This window comes from Rattus norvegicus, chromosome 12, assembly GCF_036323735.1.
Source record: "Rattus norvegicus strain BN/NHsdMcwi chromosome 12, GRCr8, whole genome shotgun sequence".
NCBI lineage: Eukaryota > Metazoa > Chordata > Mammalia > Rodentia > Muridae > Rattus > Rattus norvegicus.
Window position 1 is genome coordinate 21205227 of NC_086030.1, and position 25902 is coordinate 21231128.

The following is a 25902-nucleotide window of genomic DNA, read 5'->3' on the forward strand; positions in this document are numbered from 1 at the left end:
CTTCAGTTGGGATATTCAGTTGTGGCAGGGAACTTGCCTTGTTTAACATTCATGTCTCAACTTGCTCACCAGGATGTCAGTTAGAAATATACAGGTCACTTTTTGCTATGTACAGTGTCCATTCTCAGGGAGGTATTGAGATCTTACTCTCTACATGAACCCTACTCAAAACTGGACATTTTATTCCACATAGCTGTTTATATCTGTGCAGATATCTCTGTTATGTTGGGGTTCATCCCATGGCAGCTTATAAAAGCAAATAAATGTATAAAATTTATACAAGGGTACAAGGAACGTTGCTAGGTGATCAGTCTGAGCCAAACTTTATTGTGGGTAACTATAAAACAAGTCAGTTTGAATGACTTCTACAGTGATTGGTTTCAAAGGAGCCCAGAACCTAACAGAATATGAAAACAACTTGGGCATGAGAATGTTTCCTAGTAACAGCAGAAAGAATGTAGGGGGAAAATGTCCTTATAATATTAGTAACAGCTCAAAATAACCACTTAGCTAGGTAAAAGTTAAGTATGCCTTGACAAATATTACCTAGGCCTTAGCATTTGCCCTAGGTCTTAACATTCCATTTTGATTTAAATATTGTCTTTAAGCCCTAATGTCCCATCTAGGCCTTAATATTCTACCTAGACCTTAAGAGTCAGGAGCTTTGCCTACTGAGTTACCAAAAAAACAGTCAAATCTTTGACCTTCTCTCCTTAGTTAAAAAGGAAAATAAAGGCAGCCAACTGGTCATTATCATTATATTTTTATAATTAAAAAAAGAAGAAAAAAAGAAAGTTTACTTGTCAATCTCCTTTTATATTTGTTAATAAGTAATCATTAAATATTAAAATCAGTTAAACTTTACTACTTAATCTTCATTTAACATTAGTGAATACTCTTGTCTCAAAATGAATTTTGATTTTAATAAAAAGGATAACTGGTCCACCATGAATCAAGCTGTAAGTGATTCTGGAATACCAATTGTAGAGATGGAAAGGAATAGAGATGACAACTAGCCAACTGGTTGATCTCCCTCTTTTCTTTTCTTTTAAAGTAAAGACATTTATTGTATAAAACACAGACAAGTTAGGTGAAAAATCACACTTAAATTCCCCTTTAGAAGGACCGCACTAAACATTCAGGATGTAGCTTCTAACACAAATACAATAACACACATGTATTTACAGATCATTTACTTCCCTACCCCATGTCAGCCTCAGACATTTCTGAGGTCATTATACATTTCTGAAGACAAGGCCACGATGTCACAAACACAAGTCACTTACTATGGTTTCATAACTGATGGAGTTCAAACTGTCTCCATGTTTTACATTTCCCTGTTTCTGTTTGCCTGCTTTTTTCTTCTTTTTCTTCTTCTATTTTTGCTTTTCTATCGCTTACTGGGTGCTCTCTCTCTCTCCTGAGCTGAAGGACACCTGTGTGTATCCACCATGATCCATGTTCCACTCACTTGTATATTTTTGCATTACTAGTCTTTGTGTTCAATGCCTTGTCTCTTGCTAGCTGCCAATACCTCATCCATCTATCCATCCATCCATCCATCCATCCATCCATCCATCCATCCATCCATGGGAGCATGCACTCAGTCCTTGCTGCTTGCCAGGTACTGGAGCCACTAGGAAGAGAGATATGGCCAAGGCCCTGGGACAAACGTTAAGCTTGTCTTCCTTCAGAGATAGAATACCAATCATTTCCTAGTTTTGATCTTCTTGTGACACTTTAATCTGTCTGGGCTGAGGTCCTGTTGGGTGCCATCTACCATCTCTACCCCATTTCCTAATCTTCCTCCATGCACCTGGAAACCTGAAACAACTCAGAACTGTCAGTGGAACATGATGGGCAGAACCATTTACCTCTTGGTTTGGTGACATTCTCCCCTAAGCCTTAAATAGGGACATTTGGTTTGGCAAAAATCAACAACAACAGTTGTTGTGTCCTATAAGGAACATTTGCAACTCACTTTAGCCATCTCTGTTATAGCTGGTCCACTCAGCACCTCAAGAGCAGTAAGAAATGGGTTCAGTGTGGCTCAGGTGTGCCCATCTTGGCCCTTCCTCTTCCCACAGACTTGGGGACAACACAATGATGTGGTGGCAGCTGATCCACGTCCCTTTCCACTCCTTGTCCCCTCCCTCCCACCTTCCCCTTTTCCACCCAGGCCACACACAGCCACACATACATCTCTTTTTGTAGGTCAGACTGTTCTCAAGGACAATGTCCTCTCACTTAACAACTTCCCCTTGCACAGCTCTTACAGCAACCACGTTTGGACCATGATCTGGGCTGTTATCAGAGTTAGAAACAGCACAATTGTGGTCTGTCCCCTCTTGAGACCCTTAGGGCATCCATGTCCCACCCCGAGCCTGTCTTTCCTTCTCTTAGTCCAGAGATGGGAAGGACTTCAGAGGAACTGGACAAATTGAGCCTGTGCACCACCCAGTCCCTGCATGTGGCTGACTCTTCTCCACCTTCTTGCATGTGTGCCTGTTGGAGTGTGCAAGGTGTGGGTGTGGCATGTGCTGGTCTGAGGGAGCCTTTGAGGAAAGGCTGTGGTAGCTTAGCTGAAGAACTCATTCTTGATGGCACGAGTATGTAGACTTCTAGTCCCCATCACGTTGGCATTCTTTTGGGGACTACAGACAAACTTAGGTTTTCAGCTGTACCCTTTCTGAGCACAATGAAGGGATCTGAGAGCACAGCAGCTCCCGTGCCCCTCCCTGTGAACTCACCAGCATCTCCCCTGCTCTCTCCATGGTCTATATTCACCAGTACTGTTCACAGCCATCATCTAAATTGTCCTATCTTGCACATAAACCATACTTCTGAGTGGACAAAGCAGGTGCAGGGACCACATGGAGCCAGGAAGTCTCCTCATCCCTACCTCCAGGAGAAGTGACTGATCTCTGGCACGCTCCCCCCAGCAGCGACCAGCCAGCTCAAAATCAGAGTGCTCTGGGAAAAGTCACAGGTCACAGTTCACCCAAGGGCAGACTGGATGGCTACATCCAGGCTCTAAGCTGTCCCTAAAGCAAATGGTAGTTAAGAAGCAGTCCTCAGGGGGCCCCTTCTGGGGGTAGGGGTAGGAATGGGGGTGTGTATATGTCATAGTGCCCTCCTCTGAAGGTTTCATTCTTCTGGTCAGATCCCAGCATTCCAAGGGGGATCCTTGGAAAACAGGGATCAACTAAGCTTATCCTTGTGGAGATGCAAAGGGAGCATGGAGGAAGGGGAGGTGGAAAACAGCAGGGGTGGGGGGGGATGAACGGCTGAATAATGAATGAACAAATGGATCTGGTCCACAAATATTCACAAATGCAGAGTGTGAGGCAGTTGACATCAGATTTGGGGTTAAGGAGCAAACTAGATGAATACCGCTACTCATAGGGATTGAGGTGCAGCCCCATCTTTGACTTGTGGCTAGTCAGCTTTGTCCTCACTGCATACCAGAGGCTCTTTCTCCCCCTTCAGGTTGGGATCCGTCCCAGGTTTCGGCCCTTCTAGTACTAAGCAGCCCTGGCTAGACTTCCGTCCACTGAAGAAAGTGGAGAGGTTGGGCCGCTGCCCACGGCCATCTGTCTCCGTTGCTCCACAGCACTTGTCCCCTAATCCTGATCCGGTTGCGGCCGCTTCATCAGGAACCCGGGATAGCCCAGCACAGGCATCCATCCCCCTATTTCGTTTTCCACCTCTGCACAGGGTCCTTCGCTTCAGCCTCTGGTGACACAGCAGCAGTACCACCATGAGGGCCACAAACACCACCAAGACAATGACCATGGGAAGCAGCCACATGCCACTTAATCCTTGGCGTGGTGACATGGTGGTTGCGGGATTTGGGGTAGACGTGGATATTTTTGTACCGGAGACTGGGGTGCTACCAGCTGCACTAGAACTCTCCACTGAGCTGGTTGCTACGGTGACAGAGAGTCCATGCTTTTCATTGGAGGGCGCCAGAGACCCAGTAGCCATAGTGACTGGAGGACCACTGGTCTTGGATCTTACAGTTAAAGCCACAGAGGGTCCACTGGCCTTGGTAGAGCTTGTTGTCACAGTCACGGGAGGTGCACTGGTCCCTTTAAAGGTTTCTAAAGAGGTAGATGCCACAGTTATGTTTGTCACAGGATTAGATATGGTGACAGGAGGGTCAATGGCTTCATCTGATAATTTTTGAAGCAGTATTGATGATGCCTTGGTGGAAACGTCCTGAGAGGTTATAGGCTCAGGTACTGGGGTGCTCCTGCTGGTACCAGCTGGTGTCTCCAAAGAAGACAATTCTGGAGTTCCCAAGGGGGTCGAGGAAGCTGGGACTGGGGTCTGCCTCCAGGGGCTGAAACGCTCCTTTGGATCCACTGCCCTGGCAACATAGCGATTGATGAGTTGGTACTCAAGGCTTCAGTGGTACTTGGGGACATGCTATGCAGAGTAAATGGCAACATCGGCATATTCTGCAGATTTTCTTGGCTCACCACCTGGGCTCAGAGGTCCCCAAAGAGGAGGAGAAGCAAGGCCATCTCCATAGCGACAGCTGGGAGCAGGAGTTGGGACCAGCTTAATGGCTAAGGCACAGGGCCAGGGCGAGTACCTCCAGTTCTTCCTGAGGTTTTGTCAGGGCTGGGGCGGTTGATCTCCCTCTTCGAAAAAGAAAAGAAAAAGCAGGCAATGAGATGACCTCACTGAATATAAAAATAAAGTCAAGATCAGACATATGGTTGATCTGGGGTGGAAGAATGATTCAGTCATATGAGCACACCTGAACCATGAGAACCAAAGACCTCCAGGACTGGAATTGCCTCTCTGTCCCCATTATCTTGAGTTATTTCCAGGCCAGACAGAATAAGAAACTCTACTGTTTGGGAGAGAGAGAAAATGTGAGCTCAGTTCACAGGTCATGTGCTGACATGGAGGAGAGACCTAGATCCCCTCCCCCTCTGTCCTTCAACCACCACTCTCTGAGAGGACATGCCTGGGTTTCATAGGAATGTCATGTGGTAGACTCATGCACATGATAAATATACCAAGGACCACATTATGTAATCTCCCTGCTACTTCCAACCTTCCTCAGGCGAAGAATGACAGGGGAAGGAGGTGGGACTAGTGACAGAAAACAGTGGGCCATCAATCAACCCCCAGGAGGAAGAGTTGGAGAAGCCATCATTAGGATATGGAGGAGGCAGGAGGGAGAGAGAGAGAGAGAGAGAGAGAGAGAGAAACAGAGAGAGACAGAGAGAGAGAGACAGTGAGAGAAAGAGAGAGACTTTGTCCCCATTTTCATACCTGGTGAGGCAAGACAATAACAGCGTGCCCCCAGGTCAGGTGTGAAAAGTATCAAATGCCACCTATCAACTGTGAACATTGAGATGACTGAAGAAAAGAAACCTTGTGTTGACGATTGACTTTCAAGAGACAAAGTAAGTGAACTGTTCTGCTATATATGAATCCCCGTCACAGAAGCAGGTCATCTTGGAATGATTTAGCTCCAGATTCTACACACACATGCATTAGCATGATGGATGAAAGGTCTGTCTCCTTTCTAGCACACGATGTTTCAGAGGATGAGTGTCTTTCCACACTGGACACCTGTGCCCCAACACAACAGGGACCCACCACCTTGTGGGAATGCGATGGCACCTCCAGCAGGAATAGACCAGACCTGGCTATCCAGGGCTAACTGAGGGTCTTTGGCTCCATTTTACAGCCCTGCATCAGTGGAATTTCAACTTAGGGGCCTTAAGTCATAATTCTACAAGTGGTAGTCTTGCTCATTGTCTTCTCAGTGGAGCATACACTCCAAATGTCTGAACATATTGTTCCTCTCATACTGCACATGATAAATATATCACGGACCACATTATGTAATCTCCCTGCTACTTCCAACCTTCCTCAGGCGAAGAATGACAGGGGAAGGAGGTGGGACTAGTGACAGAAAACAGTGGGCCATCAATCAACCCCCAGGAGGAAGAGTTGGAGAAGCCATCATTAGGATATGGAGGAGGCAGGAGGGAGGGAGGGAGAGAGAGAGAGAGAGAGAGAGAGAGAGAGAGAGAGAGAGAGAGAGAGAGAGAGATAATCCTCTCATACTGAGCAGGATTCAAAGGCAAAATGCACATAATCAGTAGGTAAAACGAATCTGTCTCATGATGTTCTAATCCAGCTCACATTCCCTATTACTGGGTCAACAATCCAACGCTAGGTGAGTTCTGCTTCAAAATCACAAGAACAGCAGACATTGCACGGTCAATAAAACTATGTCACTATGAACACTTTTCTTCCAGAAGGCAGTTATTCCTGTGGTAACTTTTCTGAAAATTCCTACTTAAAAACCAAAAATTCAGAAGGATCTTCATGCCCTGCTTTCATGGTTTGTATTTGTACTGAAAATCATGGTACAGCAAGTTTTAAGGATAGTTTCCGTCATCTGCGAGTTCGCTGTAGGACACCTGCATTACTGTTTGACAAGTGTAACTCCCCAGTCAAACGATGAACATGGCACTGTTCCCAGAATGGGCCATAGCATACAATATGTGTGACAGACACTTGGTGCCAGAAGTGAGAACCACTCATGGCTCAAGCCACCCCTGTCTCCCTGGGTCAGTGGAAAATGATGAGAAGTAGCATTTCACTGTAGTCTGTGAGGCTGGTGGAGCTCACCCTGACCCCTCCCAGGGAACCAGAGAGCATCAGAGGTCTTCTACTTATTGCACTGTTCTCATGTCTCTTCACCATGCTAGACTAGAGTCAAGCTCAACAGGGGCTTCATTCCCTGCTAATTCAGCCTAGCTTGTTCCCTTGGATGGGGTTTTTGGATAGTAGGGAGAGACAGTGGGAATCTTGTTCATCCATCCATGTGTGTACAGATTAAATGAGGATTCTATCTTAAGAGAGTCATAGTTCTTCCCATATTTCTCTGCTTCATTGAATTTCTTCACTTTGACATTCTGCTCACTGGGAAGAAATCACTTCACATCAACACTCACCATGAGCCTTTACTGTGTCCTCTTTAAATAAAACCATTGGATTACCCTGATTTGCTCCTGTTCTAAGTTTGCTCTTAGCTGTTGGCCAAGGAGAGGGGCTGCACAGAATACCAAGGCTCAGAGTAGGGACCCAGCAAGGGAAAAGAAGTACAAGCAGCTTGACACATCGTATGCCTGCAGGATTGTGGAGGGGAGAGAGTTGGGGGAACCCCCTTCCTGTGTTCTCCTGGAACCCAACAAGCTATACAGGTTGATGGCTACTTCAGAGTACACTGGAGCCTACCAGGCTACCTGAGTGTGTCCATGATGTCCACTGTAGCTGGGGAGATCCGGTCCATAGAAAGGGCCCAGAGTGCATCCAGCACCACCTGCCCACCATGTCTGGGGCCCTCACATGGAGTTCCCATTTGTTCTCCTGGCTCTGATCCATGAGGGGTGGACCCACTGCCAGTGTGCTCACTGACCCAGAGGATGGGAATCCAAGTAGATGAGCAGGGGTAGACCCAGACAGAAAGGGGAGATCTCCCAGTATATGGGAGAGGCAGTGGCTCCCTGTCCAGCTGCAGTGTGCACTAGCCCCTCGTGAACAGTAAGAAATGGGTTCGGTGTGGCTCAGGTGTGCCCATTTTGGCCCTTCCTCTTCCCACAGACTTGGGGACAACACAATGATGTGGTGGCAGCTGATCCATGTCCCTTTCCACTCCTTGTCCCCTCCCTCCCACCTTCCCCTTTTCCACCCAGGCCACACACAGCCACACACACATCTCTTTTTGTAGATCAGACTCTTCTCAAGGACAGTGTCCTCTCACTCAACAACTTCCCCTTACACAGCTCTTCCAGCAACCACGTTTGGACCACGAGCCGGGCTGGTATCAGAGTCAGAAACAGCACAATTCTGCTCTGTCCCCTCTTGAGACCCTTAGGGCATCCATGCCCCACCCCCTGAGCCTGTCTCTTAGTCCCCAGATGGGAAGGACTTCTGAGGAACTGGACAAAGTGAGCCTGTAGGGAACGCATCAAAAGCACTGGTTTTGCACCACCCAGTCCCTGCATGGGGCTGACTCTTCTCCACCTTCTTGCATGTGGCCTGTTGCTGTGTGCAAGGTGTGGGTGCGGCGTGTGCTGGTCTGAGGGAGCCTTTGAGGAAAGGCTGTGGTAGCTTAGCTGAAGAACTCATTCTTGATGGCACAAGTATGTAGACCTCTAGTCCCCATCACGTTTGCATTCTTTTGGGGACTACAGACAAACTTAGGTTTTCAGCTGTACCCTTTCTGAGCACAATGAAGGGATCTGAGAGCACAGCAGCTTCCGTGCCCCTCCCTGTGAACTCACCAGCATCTCCCCTGCTCTCTCCATGGTCTGTACTCACCAGTACTGTTCACAGCCATCATCTAAATTGTCCTATCTTGCACATAAACCATAGTTCAGAGTGGACAAAGCAGGTGCAGGGACCACATGGAGCCAGGAAGTCTCCTTATCCCTACGTCCAGGAGAAGTGACTAATCTCTGGCAGGCTCCCCCCAGCAGCTACCAGCCAGCCCAAAATCAGAGTGCTCTGGGAAAAGTCAGAGGTCACAGTTCACCCAAGGGCAACCTGGATGGCTACATCCAGACTCTAAGCTGTCCCCAAAGCAAATGGTAGTTGTAGAAGCAGTCCTCAGGGTGCCACTGCTGGGGGTGGGTGTGGGTGTGGCGGTGTTTATATGTCAGAGTTCCCTCCTCTGGAGTTTTCTGGCTTATCATTTTCATTTTTCTGGTCAGATCCCAGCATTCCAAGGGGGATCCTTGGAAATTGGGGGTCAACTAACCTTATCCTTGAGGTGATTCAAAGGAGCAGGGAGGAAGGGGAAGTGGAAAACAGCAGGGGTTGGGGGGGTGATGAACGGCGGAATAATGAATGAGCAAATAGATCTGGTCCACAAATATTCACAAATGCAGAGTGTGAGGTAGCTGACAACAGATTTGGGGTTAAGGAGCTGACTAGGTGAATACAGCTACTCATTGGGATTGAGGTTCAGCCCCGTCTTTGTCTTGTGGCTTGTCAGAAGTTGGGGTTTTCCCAGCTTTGTCCTCACCGCATACCAGAGGCTCTTTCTCCCCCTTCAGGTTTGGGTCCGTCCCAGGTTTCTGCTCTTCTTGTACTAAGGAACCCTGGCTAGACTTCCATTTGCTGAAGAAAGTGGAGAGGTTTGGCCGCTGCCCACTGCTGTCTGACTCCAGTGCTCCAGAGCACCTGTCCTCTCCTAATGCTGATGTGTTTGTGGCCTCTTCGTCAGGAACCAGGGCTGGCTCAGCACAGGTATCCACCATCCTATTTCGTATTCCACCTCTGCTCAGGGTCTTTTGCTTCTGCCTCTGGTGCCACAGCAGCAGTCCCATAATGAGGGCCAAAACCACCACCAAGGCACTGAGCAGAGAGAACAGCCACATGCCACTTACTCCTTGGCTTGCTGACGTGGTGGCTGCGGCATTTGGGGTAGACGTGGATGTTTTCGCACCGGAACGTGGGGTGCCACCAATAGCCACAGTGACTGGAGGGCCACTGGTCTTGGAGGTTACAGTTATAGCCACAGCGGTTCCACTGGCCATGGTAGAGCTTGTTGTCACAGTCTCGGGAGGTACACTTGTCCCTTTAAAGGTTTCTAAAGAGGTAGATGCCACAATTCTGTTAGTCACAGGATTAGTTATGGTGACAGGAGGGTCACTCGCTACATCTGATAATTTTTGAACCAGCATTGACAATGCGTAGGTGGAAATTTCCTGAGAGGTTATAGGCTCATGTACTGGGGTGCTCCTGCTGGTACCAGCTGGTGTCTCAAAAGAATACAATTCTGCAGTTCCCAAGGGGGTCAAGGAAGCTGGGGCTGGGGTCTGCCTCCAGGGGCTGATACTCTCCTTTGGGTCCACTGTCCCTGGCAGCATAGTGATTGGGGACTTGCTATGCAGAGAAAATGACAACATCGGTATATTCTGCAGATTTTCTTGGCTCACCACCTGGGCCCAGACCCCCAAAGAGGAGGACAAGCAAGTCCATCTCCATAGCAACAGCTGGGAGCAGGAGTTGGGACCAGCTTAATGGCTAAGGCACAAGGCCAGGGAAAGTACCTCCAGTTCTTCCCGAGGCTTTGTCAGGACTGGGGTGGTTGACCTCCCTCTTAGAAAAAGAAAAGAAAAAGGAGGCAATTAGATGACCTCACTGAATATAAAAACAAAGTCAAGATCAGACATATGGTTGATCTTGGGGTGGAAGAATGATTCAGTCATATGAGCATACCTGAACCATGAGAACCAAAGCCCTCCAGGCCTGGAATTGGCCCTGTGTCCCCAATATCTTTAGTTATTCCCAGGCCAGAAGGGATAAGAAACTACTGTTTGGGAGAGAGAGAAAATGTGAGCTCAGTTCACAGGTCATGTGCTGACATAGAGGAGAGAAATGGACCCCCTCCCCCTCTGTCCTTCAACCACCACTCTCTGAGAAGACATGCCTGGGTTTATAGGAATGTCATGTGGTAGACTCATGCACATGATAAATATACCAAGGACCACATTATGTAATCCCCCTGCTACTTCCAACCTTCCTCAGTTAGGAGAAGAATGACAGGGGAAGGAGGTGGGACTAGTGACAGAAAACAGTGGGCCATCAATCAACCCCAGGAGGATGAGGTGGAGAAGCCATCATTAGGATATGGAGGAGGGGGGAGAGAGAGAGAGAGAGAGAGAGAGAGAGAGAGAGAGAGAGAGAGAGAGAGACAGAGACAGAGAGACAGAGAGACAGAGAGAGACAGAGAGAGACAGAGAGAGAGACAGAGACAGAGAAAGAAAGAGAGAGAGAGAGAGAGAGACTTTGTCCCCATTTTCATACCTGGTGAGGTAAGACAATAACAGCGTGCCCCCAGGTTAGGTTTGAAAAGCATCAAATGCCACCTATCAACTGTGAACATTGAGATGACTGAAGAAAAGAAACCTTGTGTTGACGATTGACTTTCAAGAGACAAAGTAAGCGAACTGTTCTGCTATATATGAATCCCCGTCACAGAAGCAGGTCATCTTGGAATGATTTAGCTCCAGATTCTACACACACATTAGCATGATGGATGAAAGGTCTGTCTCCTTTCTAGCACACGATGTTTCAGAGGATGAGTGTCTTTCCACACTGGACACCTGTGCCCCAACACAACAGGGACCCACCACTTTGTGGGAATGCGATGGCACCTCCAGCAGGTATAGACCAGACCTGGCTATCCAGGGCTAACTGAGGGTCTTTGGCTCCATTTTACAGCCCTGCATCGGTGGAATATCAACTTAGGGGCCTTAAGTCATAATTCTACAAGTGGTAGTCTTGCTCATTGTCTTCTCAGTGGAGCATACACTCCAAATGTCTGAACATATTGTTCCTCTCATACTGAGCAGAATTCAAAGGCAAAATGCACATAATCAGTAGGTAAAACGAATCTGTCTCATGATGTTCTAATCCAGCTCACATTCCCTATTACTGGGTCAACAATCCAACCCTAGGTGAATCCTGCTTCAAAATCACAAGAACAGCAGACATTGCAGGGTCAATAAAACTATGTCACCTGAACATTTTCCTTCCAGAAGGCAGTTATTCCTGTGGTCACTTTTCTGACAATTCCTACTTAAAAACCAAAAATTCAGAAGGATTTTAATGCCCTGCATTCATGGTTGGTATGTGTAATGAAAATCATGGTAGAGCAGCCTTTAAGGATAGTTTCTGTCATCTGTGAGTTCGCTGTAGGACACCTGCATTACTGTTTGACAAGTGTAACTCCCTAGTCAAACTATGAACATGGCACTGTTCCCAGAATGGGCCATAGCATACAATATGTGTGACAGACACTTGGTGCCAGAAGTGAGAACCACTCATGGCTCAAGCCACCCCTATCTCCCTGGGTCAGTGGAAAATGATGAGAAGTAGCATTTCACTGTAGTCTGTGAGGCTGGTGGACCTCACCCTGACCCCTCCCAGGGAACCAGAGAGCATCACAGGTCTTCTACTTATTGCAGTGTTCTCATGTCTCTTCACCATGCTAGACTAGAGTCAAGCTCAACAGGGGCTTCATTCCCTGCTAATTCAGCCTAGCTTGTACCCGTGGATGGGGTTTTGAGGGATAGTAGGTAGAGACAGTGGGAATCTTGTTCATCCATCCATGTATGTACAGATTAAATGAGGATCCTATCTTAAGAGAGTCATAGTTATTCCCATATTTCTCTGCTTCATTGAATTTCTTCACTTTGACATTCTGCTCACTGGGAAGAAATCACTTCACATCAACACTCACCATGAGCCTTTACTGGGTCTTCTTTAATTAAACCATTGGATTCCTCTGATTTGCTCCTGTTCTAAGTTTGCTCTTAGCTGTTGGCCAAGGAGAGGGGCTACACAGAATACCAAGGCCCAGAGTAGGGACCCAGCAAAGGAAAAGAAATGCAAGCAGCTTGACACATCGTATGCTTGCAGGATTGTAGAGGGGAGAGAGTTGGGGGAACCCCCTTCCTGTGTTCTCCTGGATCCAACAAGCTATACAGGTTGATGGCTACTTCAGAGTACACTGGACCCTACCAGGCTAACTGAGTGTGTCCATGATGTCCACTGTAGCTGGGGAGATCCAATCCATAGAAAGGGCCCAGATTGCATCCAGCACCACATGCCCATCATGTCTGGGGCCCTCACATGGAGTTCTCATTTGTTCCCCTGGCTCTGATCCATGAGGGGTGGACCCACTGCCAGTGTGCTCACTGACCCAGAGGATGGGAATCCAAGTAGATGAGCGGGGGTAGACCCAGACAGAAAGGGGAGATCTCCCAGTATATGGGAGAGGCAGTGGCTCCCTGTCCAGCTGCAGTGTGCATCTAGTGCCTCGTGAGCAGTAAGAAATGGGTTTGGTGTGGCGCAGGTGTGCTCAAATTGGCCCTTCCTCTTCCCACAGACTTGGGAAGGAGACGATGATGTGGTGGCAGATGATCCACGTCCCTTTCCACTCCTTGTCCCCTCCCTCCCATGTTCCCCTTTTCCACCCAGCCACACACAGCCCCACACACACATCTCTTTTTGTAGGTCAGACTCTTCTCAAGGACAGTGTCCTCTCACTCAACAACCTCCCCTTACACAGCTCTTACAGCAACCAAGTTTGGACCACGAGACCGGCTGGCATCAGAGTCAGAAACAGCACAATTGTGCTCTGTCCCCTCTCGAGACCCTTAGGGCATCCATGTCCCACCCCCTGAGCCTGTCTTTCTGTCTCTTAGTCCAGAGATGGGAAGGACTTCAGAGGAACTGGACAAAGTGAGCCTTTGGGGAACGCATCAAAAGCACTGGTTTTGCACCACCCAGTCCCTGCATGGGGCTGACTCTTCTCCACATTCTTGCATGTGTGCCTGTTGCTGTGTGCAAGGTATGGGTGTGGTGTGTGCTGGTCTGAGGGAGCCTTTGAGGAAAGGCTGTGGTAGCTTAGCTGAAGAACTCATTCTTGAAGGCACAAGTATGTAGACTTCTAGTCCCCATCACGTTTACATTCTTTTGGGGACTACAGACAAACTTAGGTTTTCAGCTGTACCCTTTCTGAGCACAATGAGGGGATCCGAGAGCACAGCAGCTCCCGTGCCCCTCCCTGTGAACTCACCAGCATCTCCCCTGCTCTCTCCATGGTCTATACTCACCAGTACTGTTCACAGCCAACATCTAAATTATCTTATCTTGCACATAAACCATACTACTGAGTGGACAAAGCAGGTGCAGGGACCACATGGGGCCAGGAAGTCTCCTCATCCCTACCTCCAGGAGAAGTGACTGATCTCTAGCAGGCTCCCCGCAGCAGCTACCAGCCAGCCCAAAATCAGAGTGCTCTGGGAAAAGTCACAGGTCACAGTTCACCCAAGGGCAAACTGGATGGCTACATCCAGACTCTAAGCTGTCCCCAGAGCAAATGATAGTTCAGAAGCGGTCCTCAGGGGGCCCCTGCTGGGGGAGTGGGTGGGGGTTTGTATATGTCATAATGCCCTCCTCCAGAGATTTCATTCTTCTGGTCAGATCCCAGCATTCCAAGGGGGATCCTTGGAAAATGGGGGTCAACTAAGCTTTTCCTTGTGGAGATTCAAAGGGAGCATAGAGGAAGGGGAGGTGGAAAACAGCGGGGTTTGAGGGGGTTGAATGGCTGAATAATGAATGAACAAATGGATCTGGTCCACAAATATTCACAAATGCAGAGTGTGAGGTAGCTGACAACAGGATTTGGGGTTAAGGAGCTGACTAGTTGAATACAGCTACTCATTGGGATTTAGGTACAGCCCCATCTTTGACTTGTGGCTTGTCAGAAGTTGGGGTTTCCACAGCTTTGTCCTCACTGCCTACCAGAGGCTCTTTCTCCTCCTTCAGGTTTGGATCCTTCCCAGGTTTCAGCTCTTCTAAGGAGCACTGGCTAGACTTCCATCTGCTGAAGAAAGTGGAGAGGTTGGGCTGCTACCCACAACCGTCTGACTCCGGTGTTCCAGAGCACATGTTGAGCCCTGTTCCTGATTCAGTTGTGTCCTCTTCATCAAGAACCCAGCTGGCCCAGCCCAAGCATCCATCACCCAATTTCGTTTTCCACCTCTGCTCAGGGTCCTTCCCTTCTGCCTCCGGTGCCATAGCCGAAGTACCATAATGAGCGCCAAAACCACCACAGGGCAATGAACAGGGAGAGCAGCCACATGCCAATTAATCCTTCTTGTGGTGACAAGGTGGTTATGGGATTTGGGGTAGACATGGATAGTTTTTTACCCGAGCCTGGGGTGCCACCAATAGCTATAGTGACTGGAGGGCCACTGGTCTTGGAGCTTATAGTTATAGCCACAGAGGGTCCACTGGCCATGGTAGAGCTTGTTGTCACAATCTCGGGATGTGCACTGGTCCCTATAAAGGTGTCTAAAGAAGTAGATGCCACAGTTCTGTTAAATTAAGGATTAGTTATGGTGACAGGAGGGTCACTCGCTAGATCTGATAATTTTTGAAGCAGTATTGAAAATGCGTTGGTGGAAATGTCCTGAGAGTTTATAGGCTCAGGTACTGGGGTCATCCTGCTGGTACCAGCTGGTGTCTCAAAAGAATACAATTCTGCAGTTCCCAAGGGGGTCAAGGAAGCTGGGACTGGGGTCTGCCTCCAAGGGCTGATACTCTCCTTTGGGTCCACTGTCCCTGGCAGCATAGCGATTGGGGACTTGCTATGCAGAGAAAATGGCAGCATTGTCATATTGTGCAGATTTTCTTGGCTCACCACCTGGGCCCAGAACCCCCAAAGAGGAGGACAAGCAAGTCCATCTCCATAGCAACAGCTGGGAGCAGGAGTTGGGACCAGCTTAATGGCTAAGGAACAAAGCCAGGGCGAGTACCTCCAGTTCTTCCTGAGGCTTTGTCAGGACTGGGGCGGTTGATCTCCCTCTTAGAAAAAGAAAAGAAAAGAAAAAGCAGGCAATCAGATGACCTCACTGAATATAAAGATAAAGTCAAGATCGTCTGACTGGTTGATCTTGGGGTGGAAGAATGATTCAGTCATGTGAGCACACTGCAACCATGAGAACCAAAGCCCTCCAGGCCTGGAATTGGCCCTGTGTCCCCAATACCTTGAGTTATTCCCAGGCCAGAAGGGATAAGAAACTCTACTGTTTGGGAGAGAAAGAAAATGTGAGCTCAGTTCACAAGTCATGTGCTGAATTGCAGGAGAGACCTAGATCCCCTCCCCCTCTGTCCTTCCACCACCACTCTCTGAGAGGACATGCCTGGGTATCCTAGGAATGTCATGTGGTAGACTCATGCACATGATAAATGTACCAAGGACCACATTATGTAATCCCCTGCCATTTCCAACCTTCCTCAGGCAAAGAATGACAGAGGAAGGAGGTGGGACTAGTGACAGAAAACAGTGGGCCATCAATCAACCCCAGGAGGATGAGGTGGAGAAGCCATCATTAGGATATGGAGGAGGCGAGAGAGAGAGAGAGAGAGAGAGAGAGAGAGAGAGAGAGAGAGAGAGAGAGAGAGGCTCTGTCCCCAGTGTCATACCTGGTGAGGCAAGTCAATGACAGCAGGCCCCCAGGACAGGTTTGAAAAGCATCAAATGCCACCTATCAACTGTGAGCATTGAGATGTCTGAAGAAAAGAAACCTTGTGTTGACAGATGACTTTCAAGAGACAATGTAAGTGAACTGTTCTGCTATATATGAATCCCTGTCACAGAAGCAGGTCATCTTGGAATGGTTTAGCTCCAGATTCTACACAAACATGCATTAGCATGATGGATGAAAGGTCTTTCTCGTTTCTAGCACATGATGTTTCAGAGGATGAGTGTCTTTCCACACTGGACACCTGTGCCCCAACACAACAGGGACCCACCACCTTGTGGGAATGCGATGGCACCTCCAGCAGGTATAGACCAGACCTGGCTATCCAGGGCTAACTGAGGGTCTTTGGCTCCATTTTACAGCCCTGCATCGGTGGAATTTCAACTAAGGGGCCTTAAGTCATAATTCTACAAGTGGTAGTCTTGCTCATTGTCTTCTCAGTGGAGCATACACACCAAATGTCTGAACATATTCTTCCTCTCATACTGAGCAGAATTCAAAGGCAAAAAGCACATAATCAGTAGGTAAAACGAATCTGTCTCATGATGTTCTAATCCAGCTCACATTCCCTATTACTGGGTCAACAATCCAACCCTAGGTGAATCCTGCTTCAAAATCACAAGGACAGCAGACATTGCAGGGTCAATAAAACTGTTACTATGAACACTTATCTTCCAGAAGGCAGTTATTCCTGTGGTAACTTTTCTGAAAATTCCTACTTAAAAACCAAAAATTCAGAAGGATTTTAATGCCCTGCTTTCATGGTTTGTATGTGTAATGAAAATCATGGTAGAGCAAGCTTTAAGGATAGTTTCTGTCATCTGCGAGTTCGCTGTAGGACATCTGCATTACTGTTTGACAAGTGTAACTCCCCAGTCAAACTATGAACATGGCACTGTTCCCAGAATGGGCCATAGCATACAATATGTGTGACAGACACTTGGTGCCAGAAGTGAGAACCACTCATGGCTCAAGCCACCCCTGTCTCCCTGGGTCAGTGGAAAATGATGATAAGTAGCATTTCACTGTAGTCTGTGAGGCTGGTGGACCTCACCCTGACCCCTCCCAGGGAACCAGAGAGCATCAGAGGTCTTCTACTTATTGCACTGTTCTCATGTCTCTTCACCATGCTAGACTAGAGTCAAGCTCAACAGGGGCTTCATTCCCTGCTAATCCAGCCTAGCTTGTTCCCTTGGATGGGGTTTTTGGATAGTAGGTAGAGACAGTGGGAATCTGGTTCATCCATCCATGTGTGTACAGATTAAATGAGGATTCTATCTTAAGAGAGTCATAGTTCTTCCCATATTCCTGTCCTTCATTGAATTTCTTCACTTTGACATTCTGCTCACTGGGAAGAAATCACTTCACATCAACACTCACCATGAGCCTTTACTGTGTCCTCTTTTAATAAAACCATTGGATTCCTCTGATTCGCTCCTGTTGTAAGTTTGCTCTTAGCTGTTGGCCAAGGAGAGGGGCTGCACAGAATACCAAGGCCCAGAGCAGGGACCCAGCAAGGGAAAACAAGTGCAAGAGGCTTGACACATCGTACACTTGCAGGATTGTGGAGGGGAGAGAGTTAGGGGAAGCCCCTTCCTGTGTTCTCCTGGAACCCAACAAGCTATACAGGTTGATGGCTACTTCAGAGTACACTGGAGCCTACCAGGCTACCTGAGTGTGTCCATGATGTCCACTGTAGCTGGGGAGTTCCAGTCCATAGAAAGGGCCCAGAGTGCATCCAGCACCACCTGCCCACCATGTCTGGGGCCCTCACATGGAGTTCTCATTTGTTCCCCTGGCTCTGATCCATGAGGGGTGGACCCACTGCCAGTGTGCTCACTGACCCAGAGGATGGGAATCCAAGTAGATGAGCGGGGGTAGACCCAGACAGAAAGGGGAGATCTCCCAGTATATGGGAGAGGCAGTGGCTCCCAGTCCAGCTGCAGTGTGCATCTAGCACCTCTTGAGCAGTAAGAAATGGGTTCGGTGTGGCTCAGGTGTGCAAAACTAGGCCCTTCCTCTTCCCACAGACTTGGGCAGGAGACGATGATGTGGTGGCAGATGATCCATGGCCCTTTGCACTCCTTGTCCCCAACCTCCCACCTTTCCCTTTTCCACTCAGGCCACACACAGCCGCTCACACACATCTCTTTTTGTAGGTCAGACTGTTCTCAAGGACAGTGTCCTCTCACTCAACAACTTCCTCTTACACAGCTCTTCCAGCAACCACGTTTGGACCACGAGCTGGGCTAGAATCAGAGTCAGAAACAGCACAATTGTGCTCTGTCCTCTCTCGAGACCCTTAGGGCATCCATGTCCCATCCCCTGAGCCTGTCTTTTCGGCTCTTCGTCCAGAGATGGGAAGGACTTCAGAGAAACTGGACAACGTGAACCTGTGGGGAACGCATCAAAAGCACTGGTTTTGCACCACCCAGTCCCTGCATGGGGCTGACTCTTCTCCACATTCTTGCATGTGTGCCTGTTGGTGTGTGCAAGGTGTGGGTGTGGCATGTGCTGGTCTGAGGGAGCCTTTGAGGAAAGGCTATGGTAGCTTAGCTGAAGAACTCATTCTTGATGGCACAAGTATGTAGACCTCTAGTCCCCGTCACGTTTGCATTCTTTTGGGGACTACAGACAAACTTAGGTTTTCAGCTGTACACTTTGTGAGCACAATGAGGGGATCTGAGAGCACAGCAGCTCCCGTGCCCCTCCCTGTGAACTCACCAGCATCTCCCCTGCTCTCCCCATGGTCTATACTCACTAGTACTGTTCACAGCCATCATCTAAATTGTCCTGTCTTGCACATAAGCCATACTTCTGAGTGGACAAAGCAGGTGCAGGGACCACATGGAGCCAGGAAGTCTCCTCATCCCTACCTCCAGGAGAAGTGACTGATCTCTAGCAGGCTCCCTGCAGCAGCTACCAGCCAGCCCAAAATCAGAGTGCTCTGGGAAAAGTCACAGGTCAAAGTTCACCCAAGGGCAACCTGGATGGCTACATCCAGACTCTAAGCTGTCCCCAAAGCAAATGGTAGTTGAGAAGCAGTCCTCAGGGTCCCCTGCTGGGGGTAGGGGTGGGAGTGTGTATATGTGATAGTGTGGTCCTCTGGAGTTTTCATTCTTCTGGTCAGATCCCAGCATTCCAAGGGGGATCCTGGGAAAATGGGGGTCAACTAAGCTTATCCTTGTGAAGATTCAAAGGGAGCACGGGGGAAGGGGAGGTGGAAAACAGCAGGGTTTGGAGGGGGGATGAACGGCTGAATAATGAATGAACAAATGGATCTGGTCCACAAATATTCACAAATGCAGAGTGTGAGGCAGCTGACAACAGATTTGGGGTTAAGGAGCAGACTAGGTGAATACAGCTACTCATTGGGATTGAGGTGCAGCCCCATCTTTTACTTGTGGCTTGTCAGAAGTTGGGGTTTCCATAGCTTTGTCCTCACTGCCTACCAGAGGCTCTTTCTCCTCCTTCAGGTTTGGATCCTTCCCAGGTTTCAGCTCTTCTAAGGAGCCCTGGCTAGACTTCCATCTGCTGAAGAAAGTGGAGAGGTTGGGCCGCTACCCACACCCGTCTGACTCCGGTGTTCCAGAGCACTTGTTGCTCCCTGTTCATGATCCGGTTGTGGCCTCTTCATCAGGAACCCGGTCTGGCCCAGCCCAGGCATCCATCATCCTATTTAGTATTCCAATCTGCTCAGTGTCCTTTGCTTCAGCCTCTGGTGCCACAGCCACAGTACCATAATGAGGGCCAAAACCACCACCAAGGAAATGACCATGGGGTGCAGCTACATGCCACTAAATCCTTGGCGTGGTGACATGGTAGTTGTGGCATTTGGGGTAGTTGTGGAATTTTTTATACTGGAGCCTGGGGTGCCACCAATAGCCATAGTGACTGGAGGATGACTGGCCTTGGATCTTACAGTTATAGCCACAGAGGACCGTATGTGTATGGTAGACCTTCTTGTCTCAGTCTCGGGAGGTGCACTAGTCCCTTTAAAGGTTTCTAAAGAGGTAGATGCCGCAGTTTTGTTTGTCACAGGGTTAGTTATGGTGACAGGAGGGTCATTAAGTACATCTGATAATTTTTTAAACAGCATTGATAATTCCGTGTTGTAAATGTCTTGAGAGGTTGTAGGCTCAGTTACTGGGGTGCTCCTGCTGGTATCAGCTGGTGTCTCAAAAGAAAACAATTCTGGAGCTCCCAAGGGGGTCGAGGAAGCTGGGACTGGGGTCTGCTTCCAGGGGCTGATACTCTCCTTTGGGTCCACTCTCCCTGGCAACATAGCGATTGATGAGTTGGTACTCAAGGCTTCAGAGGTACTTGAGGACATGCTATGCAGAGTAAATGGCAACATCCGCATATTCTGCAGATTTTCTTGGCTCACCACCAGGGCACAGAAGCCCCCAAAGAGGAGGAGAAGCACGGCCATCTCCATAGCGACAGCTGGGAGCAGGAGTTGGGACCAGCTTAATGGCTAAGGCACACGGCCAGGGCGAGTACCTCCAGTTCTTCCTGAAGCTTTGTCAGGACTGGGGCAGTTGATCTCCCTCTTAGAAAAAGAAAAGAAAAGAAAAAGCAGGCAATTAGATGACCTCACTGAATATAAAAATAAAGTCAAGTCAGACATATGGTTGATCTTGGGGTGGAAGAATGATTCAGTCATGTGAGCACACCGCAACCATGAGAACCAAAGCCCTCCAGGCCGGGAATTGGCCCTGTGTCCCCAATACCTTGAGTTATTCCCAGGCCAGAAGGGATAAGAAACTCTACTGTTTGGGAGAGAGAGAAAATGTGAGCTCAGTTCACAGGTCATGTGCTGAATTGCAGGAGAGACCTAGATCCCCTCCCCCTCTGTCCTTCAACCACCACTCTCTGAGAGGACATGCCTGGGTATCATAGGAATGTCATGTGGTAGACTCATGCACATGATAAATGTACCAATGACCACATTATGTAATCCCCTACCACTTCCCACCTTCCTCAGGCGAAGAATGACAGGGGAAGGAGGTGGGACTAGTGACAGAAAAGAGTGGGCCATCAATCAACCCCCATGAGGAAGAATTGGAGAAGCCATCATTAGGATATGGAGGAGGAAAGAGAGAGAGAGAGAGAGAGAGAGAGAGAGAGAGAGAGAGAGAGAGAGACTCTGTCCCCAGTGTCATACCTGGAGAGGCAAGTCAATGACAGCGTGCCCCCAGGTCAGGTTTGAAAAGCATCAAATGCCACCGATCGACTGTGAACATTGAGATGTCGGAGGCAAAGAAACCTTGTGTTGAGGGATGACTTTCAAGAGACAAAGTAAGTGAACCGTTCTGCTATATATGAATCCCTGTCACAGAAGCAGGTCATCTTGGAATGATTTAGCTCCAGATTCTACACACACATGCATTAGCACACGATGTTTCAGAGGATGAGTGTCTTTCCACACTGGACACCTGTGCCCCAACACAACAGGGACCCACCACCTTGTGGGAATGCGATGGCACCTCCAGCAGGTATAGACCAGACCTGGCTATCCAGGGCTAACTGAGGGTCTTTGGCTCCATTTTACAGCCCTGCATCGGTGGAATTTCAACTTAGGGGCCTTAAGTCATAATTCTACGAGTGGTAGTCTTGCTCATTGTCTTCTCAGTGGAGTATACACTCCAAATGTCTGAACATATTGTTCCTCTCATACTGAGCAGGATTCAAAGGCAAAAAGCACATAATCAGTAGGTAAAACGAATCTGTCTCATGATGTTCTAATCCAGCTCACATTCCCTATTACTGGGTCAACAATCCAACCCTAGGTGAATTCTGCTTCAAAATCACAAGGACAGCAGACATTGCAGGGTCAATAAAACTGTTACTATGAACACTTATCTTCCAGAAGGCAGTTATTCCTGTGGTAACTTTTCTGACAATTCCTACTTAAAAACCAGAAATTCAGAAGGATCTTCATGCCCTGCTTTCATGGTTTGTATGTGTAATGAAAATCATGGTAAAGCAACCTTTAAGGATAGTTTCCGTCATCTGTGAGTTCGCTGTAGGACACCTGCATTACTGTTTGACAAGTGTAACTCCCCAGTCAAACGATGAACATGGCACTGTTCCCAGAATGGGCCATAGCATACAATATGTGTGACAGACACTTGGTGCCAGAAGTGAGAACCACTCATGGCTCAAGCCACCCCTGTCTCCCTGGGTCAGTGGAAAATGATGAGAAGTAGCATTTCACTGTAGTCTGTGAGGCTGGTGGAGCTCACCCTGACCCCTCCCAGGGAACCAGAGAGCATCAGAGGTCTTCTACTTATTGCACTGTTCTCATGTCTCTTCACCATGCTAGACTAGAGTCAAGCTCAACAGGGGCTTCATTCCCTGCTAATCCAGCCTAGCTTGTTCCCTTGGATGGGGTTTTGAGGGATAGTAGGTAGAGACAGTGGGAATCTTGTTCATTCAACCATGTGTGTCACAGATTAAATGAGGAGACTATCTTAAGAGAGTCATAGTTCTTCCCATATTCCTGTCCTTCATTGAATTTCTTCACTTTGACATTCTGCTCACTGGGAAGAAATCACTTCACATCAACACTCACCATGAGCCTTTACTGTGTCCTCTTTTAATAAAACCATTGGATTCCTCTGATTCGCTCCTGTTCTAAGTTTGCTCTTAGCTGTTGGCCAAGGAGAGGGGCTGCACAGAATACCAAGGCCCAGAGTAGGGACTAAGCCAGGGAAAACAAGTACAAGCAGCTTGACACATCGTATGCCTGCAGGATTGTGGAGGGGAGAGAGTTGGGGGAACCCCCTTCCTGTGTTCTCCTGGATCCAACAAGCTATACAGGTTGATGGCTACTTCAGAGTACACTGGAGCCTACCAGGTTACCTGAGTGCGTCCATGATGTCCACTGTAGCTGGGGAGATCCAATCCATAGAAAGGGCCCAGAGTGCATCCAGCACCACCTGCCCACCATGTCTGGGGCCCTCACATGGAGTTCCCATTTGTTCCCCTGGCTCTGATCCATGAGGGGTGGATCCACTGCCAGTGTGCTCAGTGACCCAGAGGATGGGAAACCAAGTAGATGAGCAGGGGTAGACCCAGACAGAAAGGGAGATCTCCCAGTATATGGGAGAGGCAGTGGCTCCCTGTCCAGCTGCAGTGTGCATCTAGCGCCTCTTGAGCAGTAAGAAATGGGTTTGGTGTGGCGCAGGTGTGCTCAACTTGGCCCTTCCCCTTCCCACAGACTTGGGAAGGAGATGATGATGTGGTGGCAGAGGATCCACGTCCCTTTCCACTCCTTTTCCCCTCCCTCCCACCTTCCCCTTTTCCACCCAGGCCACACAGAGCCCCACACACACATCTCTTTTTGTAGGTCAGACTGTTCTCAAGGACAGTGTCCTCTGACTCAACAACCTCCCCTTACACAGCTCTTCCAGTAACCACGTTTGGACTACGAGCCAGGCTGGTATCAGAGTCAGAAAGAGGAAAATTGTGGTCTGTCCCCTTTCGAGACCCTTAGGGCATCCATGTCCCACCCCGTGAGCCTGTCTTTCCGTCTCTTAGTCCAGAGATGGAAAGGACTTCAGAGGAACTGGACAAATTGAGCCTGTAGGGAAGGAATCAAAAGCACTGGTTTTGCACCACCCAGTCCCTGCATGGGGCTGACTCTTCTCCACCTTCTTGCATGTGTGCCTGTTGGTGTATGCAAGGTGTGGGTGTGGCCAGTGCTGGTCTGAAGGAGCCTTTGAGGAAAGGCTGTGGTAGCTTAGCTGAAGAACTCATTCTTGATGGCACAAGTATGTAGACCTCTAGTCCCCATCACATTTGCGTTCTTTTGGGGACTACAGACAAACTTAGGTTTTCAGCTGTACCCTGTCTGAGCACAATGAGGGGATCCGAGAGCACAGCAGCTCCCGTGCCCCTCCCTTTGAACTCACCAGAATCTCCCCTGCTCTCTCCATGGTCTGTACTCACCATTACTGTTCACAGCCATCATCTAAATTGTCCTGTCTTGCACATAAACCATACTTCCGAGTGGACAAAGCAGGTGCAGGGACCACATGGAGCCAGGAAGTCTCCTCATCCCTACCTCCAGGAGAAGTGACTGATCTGTGGCAGGCTCCCCCCAGCAGCTACCAGCCAGCCCAAAATCAGAGTGCTCTGGGAAAAGTCACAGGTCACAATTCACCCAAGGGCAAACTGGATGGCTACATCCAGACTCTAAGCTTTCCCCAAAGCAAATGATAGTTGAGAAGCAGTCCTCAGGGGGCCCCTGCTGAGGGTGGGGTGGGGGTGTTTATATGTCATAATGCCCTCCTCTGGAGTTTTCATTCTTCTGGTCAGATCCCAGCATTCCAAGGGGGATCCTTGGAAAATGGGGGTCAACTAAGCTTATCCTTGTGGAGATTCAAAGGGAGCACGGAGGAAGGGGAGGTGGAAAACAGCGGGGGTTGGGGGGAATGAATGGCTGAATAATGAATGAACAAATAGATTTGGTCCACAAATATTCACAAATGCAGAGTGTGAGGCAGCTGACAACAGATTTGAGGTTAAGGAGCACACTAGGTGAATACAGCTACTCATAGGGATTGAGGTGCAGCCCCGTCTTTGTCTTGTGGCTTGTCAGAAGTTGGGGTTTCCACAGCTTTGTCCTCACTGCCTACCAGAGGCTCTTTCTCCCCCTTCAGGTTTAGATCCTTCCCAGATTTCAGCTCTTCTAAGGAGCACTGGCTAGACTTCCATCTGCTGAAGAAAGTGGAGAGGTTGGGCCCCTGCCCCAGCTGTCCGTCTCCGGTTCTCCAGAGCACTTGTTGCTCCCTGTTCATGATCCGGTTGTGGCCTCTTTATCAGGAATCGGGGCTAGCCCAGCCCAGGCATCCATCACCCAATTTCGTTTTCCACCTCTGCTCAGGAGCCTTCGCTTCTGCCTCTGGTACCACAGCAACAGTACCGTCATGAGGGCCACAACCACCACCAAGGCAATGAGCATGGGGAGCAGCCACATGCCACTTACTCCTTGGCGTGGTGACATGGTGGTTATGGGATTTGGGGTAGACCTGGATATTTTTGTACCAGAGCCTTGGGTGCCACCAATAGCCATAGAGACTGGAGGGCCACTGGTCTTGGAGCTTACAGTTCTAGCCACAGAGGGTCCACTGGCCATGGTAGAGCTCGTTGTCACAGTCACCCGAGGTGCACTGGTCCCTTTAAAGGTTTCTAAAGAGGTAGATGCCACAGTTCTGTTTGTCACAGGATTAGTTATGGTGAGAGGAGAGTTACTAACTACATCTGATAATTTTTGAACTAGTATTGATAATTCCGTGTTATAAATGTCCTGAGAGGTTGTAGGCTTAGGTACTGAGTACTCCTGCTGGTACCAGCTAGTGTCTCAAAAGAAAACAATTCTGGAGTTCCCAAGGGAGTCGAGGAAGCTGGGACTGGGGTCTGCCTCCAGGGGCTGAAACGCTCCTTTGGGTCCACTGCCCTGGCAACATAGCGATTGATGAGTTGGTACTCAAGGCTTCAGTGGTACTTGGGGACTTGCTATGCAGAGTAAATGGCAACATCCGCATATTCTGCAGATTTTCTTGGCTCACCACCTGGGCCCAGAAGCCCCCAAAGAGGAGGAGAAGCACGGCCATCTCCATAGGGACAGCTGGGAGCAGGAATTGGGACAGCTTAATGGCTAAGGCACACGGCCAGGGCGAGTACCTCCAGTTCTTCCTGAAGCTTTGTCAGGACTTGGGTGGTTGATCTCCCTCTTAGAAAAAGAAAAGAATCATCAAAAAAGATAAGGAAGGACACTTCATACTCA

General features: G+C 48.7%; 5 pseudogenes across 1 annotated transcript; all 5 read right to left on the reverse strand.

Annotated features, from left to right (window-relative positions):
* Positions 1-3311: 3311 nt before the first annotated feature.
* LOC134481270 (leukosialin-like) lies at positions 3312-8825 on the reverse strand (annotated as a pseudogene).
* Positions 8826-8902: 77 nt separating this feature from the next.
* On the reverse strand, positions 8903-10047 carry Spn-ps1 (sialophorin, pseudogene 1; annotated as a pseudogene).
* On the reverse strand, positions 8903-20544 carry Spn-ps2 (sialophorin, pseudogene 2; annotated as a pseudogene).
* Spn-ps6 (sialophorin, pseudogene 6) lies at positions 8903-25902 on the reverse strand (annotated as a pseudogene). The gene is made up of 3 exons (XR_005491703.2): positions 24063-25902; positions 18983-20658; positions 8903-9634 (listed from the first exon to the last, which is right to left on the reverse strand). The product of XR_005491703.2 is annotated as a sialophorin, pseudogene 6 (transcript).
* Positions 14168-15312, reverse strand: Spn-ps7 (sialophorin, pseudogene 7; annotated as a pseudogene).